Source organism: Salvelinus namaycush, chromosome 18 (assembly GCF_016432855.1).
Source record: "Salvelinus namaycush isolate Seneca chromosome 18, SaNama_1.0, whole genome shotgun sequence".
NCBI lineage: Eukaryota > Metazoa > Chordata > Actinopteri > Salmoniformes > Salmonidae > Salvelinus > Salvelinus namaycush.
In genome coordinates this window covers 36848580-36866804 of record NC_052324.1, presented here as the reverse complement: position 1 = coordinate 36866804, position 18225 = coordinate 36848580, and the positions used below count along the sequence as shown (strand labels likewise).

The 18225-nt window shown below is 42.3% G+C and overlaps 1 protein-coding gene across 1 annotated transcript in view; it reads left to right on the top strand.

Annotated features, from left to right (window-relative positions):
- The window catches only part of LOC120062809 (kinase suppressor of Ras 2-like), a 136418-nt gene that overhangs the window by 53497 nt on the left and 64696 nt on the right, over positions 1-18225 (top strand). The window lies entirely within an intron of this gene.

Below are 18225 nucleotides of genomic sequence, written 5' to 3'. Positions count from 1 at the left end.
ATAGAACTGAGAGTACTGTACCTCATATAACTGAGAGTATTGTAAATCATATAACTGAGAGTACTGTACCTCATATAACTGAGAGTGTAACTCATATAGAGATGCAGTAGAGGTCTTCTGTCATAGCAGAACATTGACTATAGATCAGTATGGGAATGATGCCTCACCGTCAGTCACTATGATTCATTTGACTTGTATATTTTTCATATAACCTCTCTTCAACCTTTATTAAAGATGCATGAAGGTGTCAGTGAAAGACTGATAATATACCCCAAAAACATTTGCATAAAAACCACAGGACGCTCCTTTCACCATATGGGCCCGGTGAAAGCATCTGAATATGTATTGTTACTGATGTTAGTGAGACCTAGTCAAATACTTTATCTGGACTTTATTCAGTTTGCCTGACACAATGGAACCAATAAAATGTATATATATATATACAGTGCCTTCAGAAAGTATTATTTTACATTCTACATTTTGTTGCGTTACAGCCTGAATTTAAAATGGATTAAATTAAGATTTTGTGTCTCTGCCCTACACACATAGTACCCCGTAATGTCTAAGTTTACACAATTAATTAAAAAATGTAATGTTGAAATGTCTTGAGTCAAGAAGATATCAACCAGTCACATAATAAGTTTCATGGACTCACGATGTGTGCAGTAATAGTGTTTAACATGATTTCTGAATGACTACCTTATCTCTGTACCACACACATACAATTATCTGAGAGGTCCTTCAGTCGAGCAGTGAATTTCAAACACAGATTCAACCACAAAGACCAGGGAGCTTTTCCAATGCCTCACAAAGAAGGGCACCTATTGGTAGATGGGGTAAAAAAAAGCAGACATTCAATATCCTTTTGAGCATGGTGAAGTTATTAATTACACTTTTGGATGGTATATCAATACACCCAGTCACTACAAAGATACAGGCGTCCTTCCTAACTCAGTTGCCTTAGAGGAAGGAAATCAGGGATTTCACCATGAGGCCAATGGTGACTTTAAAACAGTTACAGAGTTTAATGGCTGTGATAGGAGAAAACTGAGGATGGATCAACAACATTGCAGTTACTGAATAATACTCACCCAAATGACAGAGTGAAAAGAAGGAAGCCTGTACTGAATAAAAATATTCAAAAAGATGCATCCTGTTTGCAATAAGGCACTAAAGTAAAACTGGGTAAGAAATTAACTTTAATTCCTGAATACAAAGCATTTTGTTTTGGGCAAATCCAACACAACACATCAGTGAATACCACTTCATATTTTCAAGCATGGTGGTGCCTGCATCATGTTATGGGTATGCTCGTCATCGGCAAGTACTACAGAGTTTTTTTTGCATAAAAATAAACGGAACAGAGCTAAGCACAGGAAAAATCCTAGCGGACAACCTGGTTCAGTCTGCTTTCCGACAGACACTGGAGACAAATTCACCTTTCAGCAGGACGATAACCTAAAACACAAGGACAAATAGTTTCTTACCAAGACAACATTGCATGTTCCTGAGTGGCGTAGTTACATTTTTTACTTAAATTGGCTTGAAAATCTATGGCAAGACTTGAAAATGGCTGTCTAGCAATGATCAACAACCAACTTGACAGAGCTTGAAGACTAAAGTGCAAATATTGTACAACCCAGGTGTGCAAAGCGCTTAGAGACTTAGAGACCCAGAAAGACTCACAGCTGTAATTGCTGCTAAAGGTGACTGTAAGATTTATTGACCCAGGTGAGTGAATACTTATGTAAATGAGATATTTCTGTATTTCAATAAATGTGAACATGTTTCTAAAAACATATTTTCACTTTGTCATTATGGGGTATTGGGTGAGACAAATAATCTATCATGGTACTTTATATTTTTATTTTTACATAATATCACATAACATATATATTTTTATATACACATTTGAATTTATTGGATTTTTTGAAACATTTAGAGTCATAGTGCTCAGACATGTCCGGTACATATGATTACAGAACTATTACAGATGAATAACTGTTACAGATTAAATCCACCCCTCAGCTCATCCCACCTATCTCCATAGACCACCCTCTCTTGATTTCGTTGTGCCATATATTTTTCAACTGGGCTGTTATTCTGAACCTTTCTAGTTGCATATTATCAACAGATTGCGATATTAAAATGTATATTTTTGCTAAGAATATTATTATGTTGTTAATTGATTGGCTGTGGCTATCCAGATTGCCCAACAGTGCTATTTGTAGGGTTCATTTTAGAACAAGAGCTAGGAATAAATGAGGCTAGGAAACACTGTCACCACCGATAAATCCACTATAATTGAGAATTTCAATAAGCATTTTTCTACGGCTGGCCATGCTTTCCACCTGGCTACCCCTACCCGGTCAACAGCCCTGCATTCCCCACAGCAACTCGCCCAAGCCTCCCCATTTCTCCTTCACCCAAATCCAGATAGCTGATGTTCTTAAAGAACTGCAAATCCTGGACCCCTACAAATCAGACGGGCTAGACAATCTGGACCCTCTCTTTTTAAAATGATCTGCCGAAAATGTTGCAACCCCTATTACTAGCCTGTTCAATCTCTCTTTCGTATCGTCTGAGATTCCCAAAGATTGGAAAACTGCCGCGGTCATCCCCCTCTTCAAATGGGGAGACACTCTAGACCCAAATTGTTGCAGACCTATATCTATCCTACCCTGCCTTTCTAAGGTCTTCGAAAGCCAAGTCAACAAACAGATTACCAACCATTTCGAATCCCACCGTACCTTCTCCGCTATGCAATCTGGTTTCAGAGCTGGTCATGGGTGCACCTCAGCCACGCTCAAGGTCCTAAACGATATCATAACCGCCATCGACAAGAGGCATTCCTGTGCAGCCGTATTCATCGACCTTGGCAAAGGCTTTCGACTCTGTCAATCACCACATTCTTATTGGCAGACTCAACAGCCTTGGTTTCTCAAATGATTGCCTCACCTGGTTCACCAACTACTTCTCTGATTGAGTTCATTGTGTCAAATCGGAGGGCCTGTTGTCCGGACCTCTTGCAGTCTCTATGGGGGTGCCACAGGGTTCAATTCTCGGGCCGACTCTCTTCTCTGTATACATCAATGATGTCGCTCTCGCTGCTGGTGATTCTCTGATCCACCTCTACGCACACGACACCATTCTGTATACTTCTAGCCCTTCTTTGGACACTGTGTTAACTAATCTCCAGACAAGCTTCAATGCCATACAACTCTCCTTCCGTGGCCTCCAACTGCTCTTGAATGCAAGTAAAACTAAATGCATGCTCTTCAACCGATCACTGCCCGCACCTGCCCGCCCGTCCACCATCACTACTCTGGACGGTTCTGACTTAGAATATGTGGACAACTACAAATACCTAGGTGTCTGGCTAGACTGTAAACTCTCCTTCCAGACTCACATTAAGCATCTCCAATCCAAAATTAAATCTAAAATCGGCTTCCTATTTTGCAAACAAAGCATCCTTCACTCATGCTGCCAAACATACCCTCGTAAAACTGACCATCCTACCGATCTTCGACTTCAGCGATGTCATCTACAAAATAGCCTCCAACACTCTAATCAGCAAATTGGATGCAGTCTATCACAGTGCCATACTTTTTGTCACCAAAGCCCCATATACTACCCACCACTGCGACCTGTACGCTCTCGTTGGCTGGCCATCGCTTCATACTCGTCGCCAAACCCACTGGCTCAGGTCATCTCAAAGTCTCTGCTAGGTAAAGCCCTGCCTTATCTCAGCTCACTGGTCACCATAGCAGCACCCACCCGTAGCACGCGCTCCAGCAGGTATATCTCACTGGTCACCCGTAAAGCCAATTCCTCCTTTGGCCGCCTTTCCTTCCAGTTCTCTGCTGCCAATGACTGGAACAAACTGCAAAAATCACTGAAGCTGGAGACCCATATCTCCCTCACTAGCTTTAAGCACCAGTTGTCAGAGCAGCTCACAGATCACTGCACCTGTACATAGCCCATCTGTAAACAGCCCATCCAACTTCCTCATCCCCATACTGTATTTATTTATTTATCTTGCTCCTTTGCACCCCAGTATCTCTACTTGCACATTCATCTTCTGCACATCTACCATTCCAGTGTCTAATTGCTATATTGTAATTACTTCGCCACCATGGCCTATTTATTGCCTTACCTCCCTTATCTTACCTCATTTGCACTCACTGTATATATATTTTTATTTGTTCTACTGTATTATTGACTGTATGTTTGTATATTCCATGTTTATCTCTGTGTTGTTGTATGTGTCGAACTGCTGTGCTTTATCTTGGCCAGGTCGCAGTTGTAAATGAGAACTTGTTCTCAACTAGCTTACATGGTTAAATAAAGGTGAAATATTATTATATATTTTTTTTAATGACATTTGTTATGACACTCCTGAACCTGTGACCAGAAACCAGCTGCAAGGGGGCAATACCAAAAAGTAGATGATCCATCTCTTCACAGAAAATTCTGCATAGCTGATATGGTTGTATGCCCCATATACTGTATATATAACATTTTGTTGGTAGCAAGAATTTTGTAAAATAATTTTAATTTAGAAACTCTAATTGTTGAATCAAGTGCCATGGGATCGGAACATCAAAGATGTCTTCTCAGCATTTTTGTAACCTGTTTGATGTAGCTGTCCTCAAATGGAACTGTTTAAAAAAAAAAAAAAATATGAAAATGTTGATGTTATTAGAAAAACTAATAATCATCTAATTTTGATCTTTAATATAGGGCAGACAAACAAGTTCCTTACCTTCTCCACCTTCCACTTGCCTTCTCCATTTCTGCGCTAATGCTACAATCAATTGGTTATAACTTTGTATTGAGCAAACATTCCCATATATTTTAGATAGCTGCATGTGTGACGTAACACCACCATTCATATTCATTATATAATTAATAAAAATAATGAATACATTTTTTTAAATGTTTTTTTTAATCAATTAGTGTATTTGAGTTTAACCATAATTGTTTTTTATTTTCTTGAGGCTGAAATGTAAATTGTAATCGTTTATATGGCTTGGTTGAGAAAGGGCTATGCTTTGAACTAGGTTAAATTTTTAATTAACTGAAAATGAGAGGTTGTAATCTGCATGAAGGTAAAAAAGCGATTTTGTAATGAAGGATGACCCTGTCTTAAAAGTCTACTGGAAAACCATTTTGGGCTTAAGTATAACTTTTGTATGAGTGACGCTTTTAGTGAGAGGTTCAATGCTTTAATATTTAATAATTTCAGCCACCAAACTCATATTCATTATATAAATAGGCATGTTTAATTTTGTCTGGTTTACCATTCCAAATACATTATAATAATTTTTGCTCATATAATTTAAGAAACGAGTCATCTGGAGTAATCAGGGCCATAAGTAGGTAAGTAAACTGTGATATGACTGATGAGTTAATCAGTGTGATTTTTCCATAAATAGACAGGTATTTACCTCTCCATGGTTGCAAGATCTTGTTTATTTTGGTAAACTTTCTATTGAAATTAGTCTTGGTAAGTTATTTTTATATCTTTAGGGATATGAATATTAAGTATGTCTACTTCACCGTCACACCGTTTTATAACTACAGGGTAATGTCATAATGAAGTTTTAGTCCAGAGAGGCTAGAGAAATGATCTAGATCGTCAATGAGACTACACAGTTATCCAGAACTTATGAAAAACTTGTCATCGGCATACGTTGGCACTTTTGTTTTTAGGCCGTGGATTTCCTAACCCTTGATCTTATTCTTGATCTGATCTTAAGAGAGAGCATTTCGATGGCCATAACAAATACATTTGGAGATAATGGACATCCTTGTTTATCCTATAGAATCATAAGTGCAAACCCTTCAGGCACGCTAGAGCAAACCCTTCAGGCACGCTAGAGCAAACCCTTCAGGCACGCTAGAGCAAACTTCAGGCACGCTAGAGCAAACCCTTCAGGCACGCTAGAGCAAACCCTTCAGGCACGCTAGAGCAAACCCTTCAGGCACGCTAGAGCAAACCCTTCAGGCACGCTAGAGCAAACCCTGCAGGCACGCTAGAGCAAACCCTGCAGGCACGCTAGAGCAAACCCTGCAGGCACGCTAGAGCAAACTTCAGGCACGCTAGAGCAAACTTCAGGCACGCTAGAGCAAACCCTGCAGGCACGCTAGAGCAAACTTCAGGCACGCTAGAGCAAACCCTTCAGGCACACTAGAGCAAACCCTTCAGGCACGCTAGAGCAAACCCTTCAGGCACGCTAGAGCAAACCCTTCAGGCACGCTAGAGCAAACCCTGCAGGCACGCTAGAGCAAACCCTGCAGGCACGCTAGAGCAAACCCTTCAGGCACGCTAGAGCAAACCCTGCAGGCACGCTAGAGCAAACTTCAGGCACGCTAGAGCAAACTTCAGGCACGCTAGAGCAAACCCTTCAGGCACGCTAGAGCAAACGTCAGGCACGCTAGAGCAAACCCTTCAGGCACGCTAGAGCAAACCCTTCAGGCACGCTAGAGCAAACCCTTCAGGCACGCTAGAGCAAACCCTTCAGGCACGCTAGAGCAAACGTCAGGCACGCTAGAGCAAACCCTTCAGGCACGCTAGAGCAAACTTCAGGCACGCTAGAGCAAACTTCAGGCACGCTAGAGCAAACTTCAGGCACGCTAGAGCAAACTTCAGGCATGCTAGATAGTATCTGAACCCAGTTCTGAGGTTAGTTAGTACAGAGGTATGCAGATGGAATCTCTGCAGTGCTTTTTAGGAGAAGGACAACAACAGTTAATGAACCAACAGTAAGGCTGTAGTTCTTCAGTGGAAAATATTCCAGCAGGTTGTGATGATTCACACATAGAGACAGGAACCTGTGGAATATTCATGACGTATGCTTTTCACTTCCTTTCATTTGATTTATCCGCAAAGGATGTGTTTGTTTGAAGTGTTTCATTTCTCTCTGCAGTCTTATGCCGGGTCAAACGAGGATTCCTTCAGCCTATATCAACGTAATTGGGGTGTGCTGTGCGTGTGTGTGTGCTTGCATGTGTGTTCCTATTTGCTTTTCTGTGTAATGTCCACACCAGATAGTGGTGTTTCCCTGCTCCCTCCAGCAATCCTGATGTCTTGCCAAGAAAGGGAGTTGAGCCTTCAAAGAAAATCAAAGTGTTGTTGGGTTGCATCAGGTTTCCAGCTCTATAAACACAGTCACGACACTGGGCAATGGGATTCTGGTTCAACTAACTTTATACATTGTAGAATGTACAAGGCTATGAACTTCTGACCCCGAACATCAATCTACAGTGACAGTGTCCCATTATTCATAATAACATACTGTATACTGTACCGTACCAGCGTGCTACTTAGAGTTGACTCATGCTAGTATGAAATCTATAACGTGGATATTGGAACCCCCACATAGAATATGTTGACTCTCACCTCAAAGACTTCCCTGGCTGAAGGTGTGATGGCATACTTACCAGTACTAGTGTGCTCATTGTGCTAGGTAGGGTACACTTAAGCCCTACTTAGTCCAAGGACCACTCACCATATGGAAGGAATACATATAATGGATACTGGTGTTGACTCCCACATTAGAGAATTCCCTTTCTGACAGTATGATGAAATATGACAGTAGCCATATGTTCCATGTTTCCTCCCCCCCAGGACTGACACAGGAGACTGAACAGACTGCCATGCTGCTGATTTCAGCAATGTGGTATAATTATTCACACTCTAATGACATCTTACTGGACACCTGTCATCCTCCATCCTCTCAATTCAATTCAAGGGGCTTTATTGGCATGGGGAACATATGTTAACATTGCCAAAGCAAGTGAGGTAGATAATATACAAAAGTGAAATAAACAATAAAAATGAACAGTAAACATTACACTCACAGAAGTTCCAAAAGAATAAAGACATTACAAATGTCATATTATGTCTATATACACTGTTGTAACAATGTGCAAATGGTTAAAGTACAAAAGGGAAAATAAATAAACATAAATATGGGTTGTATTTACAATGGTGTTTGTTCTGACTGGTTTCCCTTTTCTTGTGGCAACAGGTCACAAATCTTGCTGCTGTGATGGCACACTGTGGTATTTCACACAGTAGATATGGAAGATCTATGTAATCTGAGGGAAATATGTGTCTTTAATATGGTCATACATTTGGCAGGAGGTTAGGAAGTGCAGCTCAGTTTCCACCTCATTTTGTGGGCAGTGTGCACATAGCCTGTCTTCTCTTGAGAGCCATGTCTGCCTGCGGCGGACTTTCTCAATAGCAAGGCTATGCTCACTGAGTCTGTACATAGTCAAAGCTTTCCTTAAGTTTGGTCAGTCACAGTGGTCAGGTATTCTGCCACTGTGTACTCTCTGTTTAGGGCCAACTAGCATTCTAGTTTGCTCTGTTTTTTCGTTAATTCTTTCCAATGTGTCAAGTAATTATCTTGTTGTTTTCTCATGATTTGGTTGGGTCTAATTGTGTTGCTGTCCTGGGGTTCTGTGGGGTCTGTTTGTGTTTGTGAACAGAGCCCCAGGACCGCCTTGCTTAGGGGACTGTTATCCAGGTTCATCTCTCTGTAGGTGATGGCTTTGTTATGGAAGGTTTGGGAAGGTTCGCTTCCTTTTAGATGGTTGAAGAATTTAAAGGCTCTTTTCTGGATTTTGATTATTAGCGTGTATCGGCCTAATTCTGCTCTGCATGCATTATTTGGTGTTTTACGTTGTACACTGAGGATATTTTTGCAGAATTCTGCATGCAGAGTCTCAATTTGGTGTTTGTCCCATTTTGTGAAATCTTGGTTGGTGAGTGGACCCAAGACCAAACAACCATAAAGGGCATGGGTTCTATGACTGATTCAAGTATTTTTAGCCAGATCCTAATTGGTATGTCGAATTTTATGTCCCTTTTGATTGCGTAGAAGGCCCTTCTTGCCTTGTCTCTCTGATCGTTCACAGCTTTGTGGAAGTTACCTGTGGCGCTGATGTTTAGGCCAAAGTATGTATAATTTTTTGTGTGCTGTAGGTGGACGGTGTCAAGATGGATTTTTTAAATTTGTGGTCCTGGCGACTGGACCTTTTTTGGAACACCATCTCTCTCCTCTCTTTGTAGTAAGCAGCCATATTGGGAGTCTCTCTCTCTGTCCCTCTCTCCCTCTCTCCATTCAATTCAAAAGGCTTTATTGGCATGGGAAACATATGTTTACATTGTGCAAGTGAAATAGATAATAAACAATCAGATATAAACAGTTTTAACAAAAGTTTTAAAAGAATATAGACTTTTCAAATGTTATATTATTGGCTATGGACAATGTACCAATGTGCAAATAGTTGGAAGTATGAAAAGGAAAATAAATAAACAGATAAATGTATATATCTCTTTCTTTCTGTCTCTGTCTGTCTGTCTGTCTGTCTGTCTGTCTGTCTGTCTGTCTGTCTGTCTGTCTGTCTGTCTGTCTGTCTGTCTGTCTGTCTGTCTGTCTGTCTGTCTGTCTGTCTGTCTATCTTTCTTTCTGTCCACACATAGGGAGAGATGAATGGGCCAAATGAGATTTTAATGCATAATGTGGTTTTAGCGTTATTGCCGACAAAGGCTTTAGTGAGAAAGTGATAACCTGCAGGCAGCTTCCTTATTGCAGAAGAGAGATTGCGACAATGTGTCAGAGGACCTTAAAAGGTCTAATTGTGTGACTGAGGATATGTCCTGCAGGCTTATATTAACTGACTGCAGTCTCACTCTGCCTGCCTGGGACTCCGTGTCTCTGTCTGTCTGTTTCTGTCTATTGCTGTTTCTCTATCTCTGCCTGCCTGGGACTCTGTGGCTCTGTCTGTCTGTTTCTGTCTGTCTGTCTCTCTCTGTGTCTATCACTGTTTCTCTATCTCTGTCTGTCTGTCTGTCTGTCTGTCTGTCTGTCTGTCTGTCTGTCTGTCTGTCTGTCTGTCTGTCTGTCTGTCTGTCTGTCTGTCTGTCTGTCTGTCTGTCTGTCTGTGTCTAACTCTGTGTCTCTCTCTGTCGATCTCCGTCTGTCTCTCTCTCTGTCTATCACTGTCTGTCTGTCTCTCTCTGTCTATCTCTGTATGTCTGCCTCTGTATATCACTGCCTGTCTGTCTGTCTCTCTCTCTCTGTCTATCACTGTCTGTCTGTCTCTCTCTTTCTGTCTCTCTCTTTCTGTCTCTCTCTTTCTGTCTGTCTGTCTGTCTGTCTGTCTGTCTGTCTGTCTGTCTGTCTGTCTGTCTGTCTGTCTGTCTGTCTGTCTGTCTGTCTGTCTGTCTGTCTGTCTGTCTGTCACTGTCTGTCACTGTCTATCACTGTCTGTCTGTCTGTCTCTCTCTGTTTCTGTCTGTCTGTCTATCTCTGTCTGTCTGCCTCTGTATATCACTGTCTGTCTGTCTGTCTGTCTGTCTGTCTGTCTCTCTTTATGTCTATCACTGTCTGTATGTCTCTCTGTCTGCCTCTGTCTATCACTGTCTGTCTGTCTGTCTCTATCTGTCTGTCTCTCTCTGTCTATCACTGTCTGTCTGTCTCTCTCTGTCTATCTCTGTGTCTCTCTGTCAATCTCTGTCTGTCTTTCTCTCTGTCTATCTCTGTCTGTCTGCCTCTGTATATCACTGTCTGTCTGTCTCTCTCTCTCTGTCTATCACTGTCTGTCTATCTCTGTCTGTCTGCCTCTGTCTATCACTGTCTGTCTGTCTCTATCTGTATGTCTGTCTGTCTCTGTCTGTCTGCCTCTGTCTATCACTGTATGTCTGTCTCTCTCTGTCTATCTCTGTCTGTCTGCCTCTGTCTATCACTGTCTGTCTGTCTCTATCTGTATGTCTGTCTGTCTCTGTCTGTCTGCCTCTGTCTATCACTGTCTGTCTGTCTCTCTCTGTCTGTCTGCCTCTGTCTGCCTCTGTCTGTCGCTGTCTGTCTCTGTCAAATCAAATCAAATTTATTTATATAGCCCTTCTTACATCAGCTGATATCTCAAAGTGCTGTACAGAAACCCAGCCTAAAACCCCAAACAGCAAGCAATGCAGGTGTAGAAACACGGTGGCTAGGAAAAACTCCCTAGAAAGGCCAAAACCTAGGAAGAAACCTAGAGAGGAACCAGGCTATGAGGGGTGGCCAGTCCTCTTCTGGCTGTGCCGGGTGGAGATTATAACAGAACATGGCCAAGATGTTCAAATGTTCATAAATGACCAGCATGGTCAAATAATAATAATCACAGTAGTTGTCGAGGGTGCAGCAGGTCAGCACCTCAGGAGTAAATGTCAGTTGGCTTTTCATAGCCGATCATTAAGAGTATCTCTACTGCTCCTGCTGTCTCTAGAGAGTTGTAAACAGCAGGTCTGGGACAGGTAGCACGTCCGGTGAACAGGTCAGGGTTCCATAGCCGCAGGCAGAACAGTTGAAACTGGAGCAGCAGCACGGCCAGGTGGACTGGGGACAGCAAGGAGTCATCATGCCAGGTAGTCCTGAGGCATGGTCCTAGGGCTCAGGCCCCCGAGAGAGAGAAATAAAGAGAGAAAGAGAGAATTAGAGAGAGCATACTTAAATTCACACAGGACACCAGATAAGACAGGAGAAGTACTCCAGATATCACAAACTGACCCTAGCCCCCGACACATAAACTACTGCAGCATAAATACTGGAAGCTGAGACAGGAGGGGTCAGGAGACACTGTGGCCCCATCCGATGATACCCCCGGACAGGGCCAAACAGGAAGGATATAACCCCACCCACTTTGCCAAAGCACAGCCCCCACAGCACTAGAGGGATATCTTCAACCACCAACTTACCATCCTGAGACAAGGCCGAGTATAGCCCACAAAGATCTCCGCCACGGCACAACCCAAGGGGGGGCGCCAACCCAGACAGGAAGATCACGTCAGTGACTCAACCCACTCAAGTGACGTACCCCTCCTAGGGACGGCATGAAAGAGCACCAGTAAGCCAGTGACTCAGCCCCTGTAATAGGGTTAGAGGCAGAGAATCCCAGTGGAGAGAGGGGAACCGGCCAGGCAGAGACAGCAAGGGCGGTTCGTTGCTCCAGAGCCTTTCTGTTCACCTTCACACTCCTGGGCCAGACTACACTCAATCATATGACCCACTGAAGAGATGAGTCTTCAGTAAAGACTTAAAAGTTGAGACCGAGTCTGCGTCTCTCACATGGGTAGGCAGACCATTCCATAAAAATGGAGCTCTATAGGAGAATGCCCTGCCTCCAGCTGTTTGCTTAGACATTCTAGGGACAATTAGGAGGCCTGCGTCTTGTGACCGTAGCGTACGTGTAGGTATGTACGGCATTACCAAATCGGTAAGATAGGTAGGAGCAAGCCCATGTAATGCTTTGTAGGTTAGCAGTAAAACCTTGAAATCAGCCCTTGCCTTAACAGGAAGCCAGGGTAGGGAGGCTAGCACTGGAGTAATATGATACAATTTTTGGGTTCTAGTCAGGATTCTAGCAGCCGTATTTAGCACTAACTGAAGTTTATTTAGTGCTTTATCCGGGTAGCCGGAAAGTAGAGCATTGCAGTAGTCTAACCTAGAAGTAACAAAAGCATGGATTAATTTTTCTGCATAATTTTTGAACAGAAAGTTTCTAATTTTTGCAATGTTACGTAGATGGAAAAAAGCTGTCCTTAAAATAGTCTTGATATGTTCGTCAAAAGAGAGATCAGGGTCCAGAGTAACGCCGAGGTCCTTCACAGTTTTATTTGAGATGACTTTACAACCATCAAGATTAATTGTCAGATTCAACAGAAGATCTCTTTGTTTCTTGGGACCTAGAACAAGCATCTCTGTTTTGTCCGAGTTTAAAAGTAGAAAGTTTGCAGCCATCCACTTCCTTATGTCTGAAACACAGGCTTCTTGCGAGGGCAATTTTGGGGCTTCACCATGTTTCATTGAAATGTACAGCTGTGTGTCATCCGCATAGCAGTGAAAGTTAACATTATGTTTTCGAATGACATCCCCAAGAGGTAAAATATATAGTGAAAACAATAGTGGTCCTAAAACGGAACCTTGAGGAACACCGAAATGTACAGTTGATTTGTCAGAGGACAAACCATTCACAGAGACAAACTGATATCTTTCCGACAGATAAGATCTAAACCAGGCCAGAACTTGTCCGTGTAGACCAATTTGGGTTTCCAATCTCTCCAAAAGAATGTGGTGATCGATGGTATCAAAGGCAGCACTAAGGTCTAGGAGCACGAGGACAGATGCAGAGCCTCGGTCTGTCTGTCTCTGTCTGTCTCTTTCTGCCCCTGTCTGCCCCTGTCTGTCTCTGTATGTCTCTGTCTCATTCTCAATTCAATTCAAAGGGCTTTATTGACATAGGAAACATGTGTTTATATTGCCAAAGCAAGAGAAATATGTCATTAACAAAAGTAAACTAAACAATAAAAGTAAACATTACACTCACAAAAGATCCAAAGGAATAGAGATATTTCAAATGTCATATTATGGCTATATAGAAGTGTTGTAACGATGTGAAAATAGTTAAAGTACATTTGGTTGGGTCTAACTGTCAGTCACAGTGGTCAGGTATTCTGCCACTGTGTACTCTCTGTTTAGGGCCAACTAGCATTCTAGTTTGCTCTGTTTTTTCGTTAATTCTTTCCAATGTGTCAAGTAATTATCTTGTTGTTTTCTCATGATTTGGTTGGGTCTAATTGTGTTGCTGTCCTGGGGTTCTGTGGGGTCTGTTTGTGTTTGTGAACAGAGCCCCAGGACCGCCTTGCTTAGGGGACTGTTATCCAGGTTCATCTCTCTGTAGGTGGTAACTTTGTTATGGAAGGTTTGGGAATCGCTTCCTTTTAGGTGGTTGTAGAATTTAACAGCTCTTTTCTGGATTTTGATAATTAGCGGGTATCGGCCTAATTCTGCTCTGCATGCATTATTTGGTGTTTTACGTTGTACACAGGGGATATTTTTGCAAAATTCTGCATGCAGAGTCTCAATTTGGTGTTTGTCCCATTTTGTGAATTCTTGGTTGGTGAGTGGACCCCAGACCTCACAACCATAAAGGGCAATGGGTTCTATGACTGATTCAAGTATTTTTAGCCAGATCCTAATTGGTATGTCGAATTTTATGTTCATTTTGATGGCGTAGAAGGCCCTTCTTGCCTTGTCTCTCAGATTGTTCACAGCTTTGTGGAAGTTACCTGTGGCGCTGATGTTTAGGCCAAGGTATGTATTGTTTTTTGTGTGCTGTAGGTGGACGGTGTCAAGATGGAATTTGTATTTGTGGTCCTGGCAACTGGACCTTTTTTGGAACACCATCATTTTTTGTCTTACTGAGATTTACTGTCAGGGCCCAGGTCTAACAGAATCTGTGCAGAATATCTAAGTGCTGCTGTAGGCCCTCCTTGGTTGGGGACAGAAGCACCAGATCATCAGCAAACAGTAGACATTTGACTTCAGATTCTAGTAGGGTGAGGCCGGCTGCTGCAGACTGTTCTAGTGCCCTCGCCAATTCGTTGACATATGTGTTGAAGAGGGTGGTGCTCAAGCTGCATCCCTGTTTCACCCCATGGCCCTGTGGAAAGAAATGTATGTGTTTTTTGCCAATTTTAACCGCACATTTGTTGTTTGTGTACATGGATTTTATAGTGTTGTAGGTTTTTACACAACTTTTCATCAATTTGTATAGCAGACCTTCATGCCAAATTGAGTCAAAAGCTTTTTTGAAATCAACAAAGTATGAGAATACTTTGCCTTTGTTCTAGTTTGTTCGTGAATTAGTGTGTTTAGGGTGAAAACGTGGTCTGTCGTATGGTAATTTGGTAAAAAAACGATTTGACATTTGCTCAGTACATTGTTTTCACTGAGGAAATGTTCGAGTCTGCTGTTAATGATAATGCAGAGGATTTCCCCAAGGTTGCTGTTGACGCATATCCCACGGAAGTTATTGGGGTCAAATTTGTCTCCACTTTTGTGGATTGGGGTGATCAGTCCTTGGTTCCAAATATTGGGGAAGATGCCAGAGCTAAGGATGATGTTAAAGAGTTTAAGAGCTGATTCTAAGATGTGTAATTGGTCATGTATATATTTTTGCTGTTTGTTCTTTGTTCTTTGTTATAGAGCTAAAGGGATTGGAGAAGTGGTTTATTCACACATCTCCGTTTTGGATAGATAACTCTCCGTGTTGTTGTTTGTTTAGTGTGTTCTAATTTTCCCAGAAGTGGTTAGATTGTATGGATTCTTCAATTACATTGAGCTGATTTCTGAAGTGCTGTTCCTTCTTTTTCCCATCGTGTATTTCTGTATCATTTAAGTGATTCGCCATAGTGAAGGTGTACTGTAGGCTCAGGTTTTCTGGGTCTCTATGTTTTTGTTTGGATAGGTTTCTCAATTTCTTTGTTAGGTTTTTGCATTCTTCATCAAACAATTTGTCATTGTTGTTAACTTTCTTAGGTTGTCTGCTTGAAATTTTTAGATTTGATAGGGAAGCTTTAGGTTAAATATACTGTTTTGGTTTTCTACTACCAAGTTTACACCTTCACTATTACAGTGGAACATTTTGTCCAGGAAGTTGTCTAAAAGGGATTGAATTTGTTGTTGCCTAATTGTTTTTTGGTAGGTTTCTACACTACTTTTCTTCCATCTATAGCGTTTCTTAATTTTATGCAGTTCCTTTGGCTTTGATGCCTCATGATTGAGTATGTCTCCGTTCAAGTAGACTGTGATTTTGCTGTGATCTGATAGGGGTATCAGTAGACTGTGATTTTGCTGTGATCTGATAGGGGTATCAGTAGACTGTGATTTTGCTGTGATCTGATAGGGGTATCAGTGGGATGACTGTGAACGCTCTGAGAGACTCTGGGTTGAGGTCAGTGATAAAGCAGTCTACAGTACTACTGCCAAGGGATGAGCTGTAGTTGTACCTACCGTAAGAGTCTCCTCAAAGCCTACCATTGACTATGCACAGACCCAGCGTGTGACAGAATTGCAGGAGTTGTGACCTGTTTTTGTTGGTTGTTTTGTCATAGTTGTATCTAGGGGGGCATATTGGGGGTTGAATGTTGTCACCTCCAGGTAGGTGTTTGTCCCCTTGTTCCCCTGTGTGCTGAGGGTGACATTCACCACAGACTAGGACTATGCCCCCAGGCCTGGAAATGGTTGATCTCCACCTCTAGGATGGAGAAGCTGTCATCGTTAAAGTATGGGGATTCTATTGGGGGGATATAGGTAGCACTCATGAGGAGATCATTTCCTTATTAATTTCCAGCCAGATGTAAAATGTTTCTGTTCTAACTCATTTAATAGAGTGGATTAGTTCTGATCTATAACTAGTTAGCATACCCCTTGAGTCTCTTCCATGTTTCAGACCTGGTAGTTTGGTGGATGGGACTACCAGCTCTCTGTAACCTAGTGGGCAACCAATGGGTCCGTCTCCGCTATACCATGTTTCTTGTAAGATGTCAACGTCTGTATTTCTGATTTCTTTGATGAAGTCTTGGTTCCTGCTCTTTAGGCCAAATGCAGATGACCTCTGACCTTGTATATTCCAGGATGAGATAGTAAATACTTTGTGTTCCATAGTGTCTAGTGTTGTTTTCCTGTGGCTCGGACCATTACGGTAGGTGTGAGCAGAGCATGTTGAGCATCTAATACATACCACTTAGGTCGCAGGATGGACCTTGAGCGGGTGTATTAGTGGGGGTTGGGCCGGTGTATTAGTGGGGGTTGGGCCGGTGTATCAGTGGGGGTTGTGCCGGTGTATTAGTGGGGGTTGGGCCGGTGTATCAGTGGGGGTTGGGCCGGTGTATTAGTAGGGGTTGGGCCGGTGGCTCTGCTCATGGCCTGGGCTTACAGTATGTGCGGTTGTCATGTTGAGGCCCTTGCTGCAGAGGCAGGGTGCATGGGGGGGGGGGGCATAAGACTGATCTGGGGGGGCTTATATAGGGTGTGGCTAGGGTTTGTTTGGGGAGGTGTCGACTCTCTCTCAATTCAATTTAAATTAAATGAATTCCTCTCTCTTTCTCTCTCTCTCTCTCTCTCTCTCTCTCTCTCTGTCTCTCGCTCACACTCTCTCTCTCTCTCTCTCTCTCTCTCTCTCTCTCTCTCTCTCTCTCTCTCTCTCTCTCTCTCTCTCTCTCTCTCTCTCTCTCTCTCTCTCTCTCTCTCTCTCTCTCTCTGTACACTCCACTCTGTCTCTTTCGCTCTGTCTCTGTTTCTCTCTCTCTCTATCTCACACTCAGGCTTCAGGGAGAATGATGATATGACGTCTCAGGATATTTGACATGTCTGAAGTTATTTGAGTTTGCCGTTTTCAAAGTAAAAAACGTCATCAACAGTTTTATAACTGTAGTTGTATAAGAAGTTGTATTATAAGAGCTTTTTAACGTTTGGACCTACCCATTCAAGAGTTTTTCTTATTTTTTACTGTTTTTACTATTTTCTACATTGTAGAATGTGGTAACCAAAAAGTGTTAAACAAGTCAAAATATGTTTTATATTTTAGATTCTTCAAAGTAGCCACCCTTTGCCTTGATGACAGCTTTGCACACTCTTGGCATTCTCTCAACCAACTTCACCTGGAATGCTTTTCCAACAGTCTTGAAGGAGTTCCCACATATGCTAAGCACTTGTTGGCTGTTTATCCTTCACTCTGCGATCCATCTCATCCCAAACCATCTCAATTGGGTTGAGGTCGGGTGATTGTGGAGGCCAGGTCATCTGATGCAGCACTCCATCACTATCCTTATTGGTCAAATAGCCCTTACACAACCTGGAGGTGTGTTTTGGGTCATTGTCCTGTTAAAAAACAAATGATAGTCCCACTAAGCGCAAATCAGATGGGATGGCGTATCACTGCAGAATGCTGTGGTAGCCATGTTGGTTAAGTCTGCCTTGAATTCTAAATAAATCACTGACAGTGTCACCAGCAAAGCACCATCACACCTCCTACTCCATGCTTCACGGTGGGAACCATAAATGCGGAGATCATCCGTTCACCTACTCTGCGTCTCACAAAGACATGGCGGTTGGAACCAAAACCTCACATTTGGATTCATCAGACCAAAGGACAGATTTACACTGGTCTAATGTCCATTGGCCCAAGCAAGTCTCTTCTTCTTATTGGTGTATTTTAGTTGTGGTTTCTTTGCAGCAATTCGACCATGAAGGCCTGATTCACGCAGTCTCCTCTGAACAGTTGATGTTGAGATGTGTCTTTTACTTGAACTCTGTGTGTATAATCGAAGAATAAAGCTTTATAACTGTAGTTTATAACTGTTTAATTACAGACTAACTGTTTCTC